Source organism: Dreissena polymorpha, chromosome 6 (assembly GCF_020536995.1).
Source record: "Dreissena polymorpha isolate Duluth1 chromosome 6, UMN_Dpol_1.0, whole genome shotgun sequence".
NCBI lineage: Eukaryota > Metazoa > Mollusca > Bivalvia > Myida > Dreissenidae > Dreissena > Dreissena polymorpha.
In genome coordinates, this window is record NC_068360.1 from 51712612 (window position 1) to 51717085 (window position 4474).

Consider the following 4474-nt stretch of genomic DNA (forward strand, 5'->3'; position numbering starts at 1 on the left):
AAAGTGATTGTTAACTTCGAAAGCGAATCACTGGACCTGACCTTAACAGAAAGTTATTCAAACAAAAAATGTATATCTATGGACGGTATTTCAGCGTTTCAACAGAAGCAATACCGTCTGGGCAACGGCTCCTTTATAACAGACGAATCTGGGTTTTCAAAACAGCTGGAGGTAAAGTCAAACGTACTTCATTAGTAAGCATTCCCGAATGAAGTACGAAAATAAAACCCTTTAATAAAATACAACAATTAAACGATGTATTGGGCTTAAAAACTGATGTATCTCTTATATAAATCACGTTTGTCTTTGTTAAGATTTTAAAAATACAATTTACTCAAACACTCGAATACAGAACATAATTACATTTTTTGGTAATTATGTTCCTTCATTTACCTCGCAGAATTCCGTTGGAAGACAGTCTAACCAATCCAAGTCAACATGTTACCTATGCATATACTGATAGTTACTATCAGTGTGATTGCCCTTCGAATGACGAATTTAAAAGTCTGACGCATAATATGGGATACAGTTACAAGGGCTACTATTATTATAAACACATCACTGGTGCTGCACGATGTTCACAATCAATACCATGTTCAGAGGAGCACACAGGACTGACATGGCATGGATCACAGTTGCAACCTGTTGTCCAAGTTGAGAATGTGTTCATATCCGTGGAACACAATGGAATCATCTGCGAGTTCACTCCGATTAAAAACAAAAAAACACATTGTGAGATGGTAAGAATAAACGTTTCCAAAATATATCAAACATTCAGTGTAGCTTTGTACGTAACAATAATCGAATGCATTGTATTTTATAATCATACTCTGATATATGATGTAGGTATGCTGGTGCCAATATTATTATAATGGAGCAAAACAGTGCCAATATATTTGGAAAGTATGTGCTAGTGTTGAAAGATACTTTCAACCATCCCGGACAAGAATGTTTTTTGAATAAGGAGGTAAATTAAACTAATTAAAGCTATAAACGTGCACTAATAAGCTTTAACACGGTCTCTTTAACTTATTATTAACTTACCGCATATTAAGCTATGATATTTATCACTTGCTCAAATGTTGCATCCGTTCGATATTTCCAAAGCATTCTAATCATTTGTTATTTTGGGAAAACATAAATGAAAAGAGCACTTGTAAATATCTCTGACATTTTTTTAAATAATAAGCGCTAGAAAAGAACAGAGTAAGATTACTTGAGCATTGCGAAATAAAAACTGCAATATAAGATAGTTTCCCTGATCAAAAATGTTGTTTTGCTGTAGATTTATTGCTCAGTCACAGTGTTTGAAACAGGGGCGACAACTTCAACGAATCCCGCAGTTTACAGTGATGCAGTTGATACCAGAGTTATTCCTTGGGTAAGAATTTTTATTGGAGGGGGGGACAATGAAACCAATCGAAACGTTAAAGTTATTTAACAATAAACATTAAAAAAAATGATAACTCAGGTTTGTATCGACTCTTTGCTGTTTTTACATATATTTTTCAGTTGATTATATACGACATCTGCATCATAGATGGCAAATGTTACAACAAGAACGACACCAACGGAAACGATGCCTCGTTTGTTTGCTATCCGACTGTTAACCCGTTCGAATGGACGAAGGATTTATCTTTAATACGAAGTAAAATCAATCTTATTATAAATAAATTTCAATGTAAATATAAAATATTAACAATACAGTATATAAATATTATTAAAGTATTCAAAGGCGTACACAACCTTATTCGAACGATGACAAAGAAGTATCAAATATATAAGATTTTTATTTAACCGAAATCAAAATGTGTTTGTACTTTAATCATGATTGTGGCCGTTTTTATCACTCATTATCATTACTTTTCACAGAAATTGGAGACGGTTGTATTCCTTCAGAGAATCACTGCTCCAGTATAAACGGCAGTGCGTACTGCAATGAAAAAACGTCAAAGTGCGCATGTGTTGAAACGCACGAAGACGTAAATGGAGAATGTATTACAAAAGGTATGGCGAAATGGTGTTGGAGTTGTTAAACATGTGAATGATATTTTCAGATGTTTGAGTCCAATTTAAACATAAATACGCCCCAAACACACAATGCTTACACAACTTTCTGCAAACGAGAAGCAATGCTTTTAAAATTACTCATAATTGGTAAAGTATTTGAAATGCAACTACATAATTCCTTGATTTAACCTGAATAATCGTACTTCTATTTGTTAATTAAACCCCAGATTGTTCGACGGACCCCAGTATTTGCGACCCGATATCGTATGCTGAATGCTCGGGTGCAGGCTGCACGTGTAATAGAACTGCACACTTAAATCTGCGATATGGGGGATGCGTACCAAGAGGTAAGATATTTGGAACAGTTAAAACATGTTAAATATGGTTGCCATGAAAAGAATTATGTTAAGAATTAAAAAAGGTATTGTTTCTTTTAATCAATTGTTTCGCAGACATAAATATGTGATCTACAAATGTTAAACATTTTAAATAATAAAAATGCACAATATTACTAAAGACTTCATGAAATTAATGTTGAACTATTCGGCATGGATAATAACGAACAAAATAAAGTCGTGTTATATTATTATTATTTATAACGAAGTGCTTGTATGAATATCTCCTTAAAAGTACGGCTTTGGTTTACCTATTACTGTATAAGTAGTGTTATTCCTGGTTTGAACGTTACACTATTGTATTCCCGATTGTAGATTAGTCCCATTTTTACCTTCATGTTGACTTTGCTTTAAACAAATTGTATGTTACCGTTTTACTTTTTTTATTTGACGGACTTGAATGCATTTCCGTGCGTTGATGTTAACTACTTTCACATGTGGCTTCATCAGTGAAGTCCAATATGTGAACTTTATTAAATTGTACAGTTCTCGGAAGCGAATGCAACATTAATGATCAGTGTGGTCATATCCCGAGTGCTAAATGTGACCTCAGTCAAACCGAAACTTGCGTATGCAGTAATCAATATGACAACAAAAACGGGGCGTGTACAGTCAAAAGTATGTATTAAGAGTTTTCGTACAGAACAACGGTGTACAGTTTGATACAATTAGGAAAAGTATTACTAGATCTATATAATAATTCAGATTTACAAAAAGTGCCATACAAACAATGCCGATATCATTAATCGATTAACATATGAGCATTCATGCAATCTCAAGTGTATGCGCACTGATTTTAGAACACATTTGAACAAGTTTTAATATCTGAATATAAGCTTTTTGAAATTATGAAAAGGTAGACAATATATAAACTAACAAATGTTTACAGTTTTGATTCAAATTAACATCGTCTTTTTTGACTGTCATGATGTATAGATAATATTTGCTTGCTTTTGAGGATGCCATGAACATACTTTCTCAGTGAGAATTATTATTTCTCGAGTGCTTGCTCGAGTGAATATATTTAAAGTGTCGATTGTACCAAGATGACCAGCTCGTATTACCCTTGGGTTAACTCGATAGTCACCTTGGTATAATACGCCTGAGGAAGACTCAACGTCATAATAACTGAATGTCAGGCAATTCAGTATTTTAATATATATGTTCATATTAGCTTTTATATATTTTTTGTAATGCTTTACTATGACGACACGTGATGAACAATTTAGTATTGAACGTGTGTAATTTGAATATTAGTCCCTATTGAGAAAAAAATTGGATTTTTGTTCGAAATATTCAAATTTTAAGTGTTTTATATTAAATGAAATGAGTAAGTATACTAAACATGTGAAATACACTCTTCCGAGTTAATAGCTTGAATCTTCGTTTAAATATACGTTCGTGTATGATCTTCCAACTGTGTATGAGTGTTGGTGTCTTGTAGGTAGCATCGGTTCTCAATTACGAATATCTTACAGTGTATATCATTTTAACAAGATAAAAAATTAAAGGCCAACAATTTCAATACAAACGCCAAAATCAATTAAGTTTGTGTTTAACATACAGTGATTGCAACACATTATTATATTACTTGATACATTTCTCATATTTAACGACTCGTTTCACATTCTCAATAGTTAAATGTGTCGATGATTTGAAGGTTTGTCGAGCCCGTGTAACGCGGATGCGGATTGCGCACATATAAATAACGCCTCTTGTCTCGTGTCTTCGTCTGGGGAGAGGGTCTGTAGCTGCAAGATTGGTTACAAGACGATTTCCACTACAGGATGTGTTTTTAAGGAAGGTTAGTAAATAATTTTATTATGAAATATTGTTTGATTGCACTCAGTCCAATAATCGTTGAAAAACCTTTACTCTTCAACTGCATGTAGATGTAATTATGTATTTAGTGACTGACAATAAACCACATGTACATATTATTTTATTGTAGCTTTAGAACCGTCTGGTTTTTTCTTAAGGATTACAGAGATATAAAATATATATACATTTGTAACACATTATTTCTTACAGCTTTCCTGACGTTTAATTACGTAACGAAGGAGCAACTG

At 33.1% G+C, this 4474-nt stretch overlaps 1 long non-coding RNA gene across 1 annotated transcript; it reads left to right on the top strand.

Annotated features, from left to right (window-relative positions):
• Positions 1-2246: 2246 nt before the first annotated feature.
• Positions 2247-4190, top strand: LOC127834534 (uncharacterized). Its single transcript, XR_008027985.1, has 3 exons — positions 2247-2357; positions 2892-3023; positions 4066-4190. It is a non-coding gene; the product is annotated as an uncharacterized LOC127834534 (long non-coding RNA).
• The last annotated feature ends 284 nt before the right edge of the window (positions 4191-4474 follow it).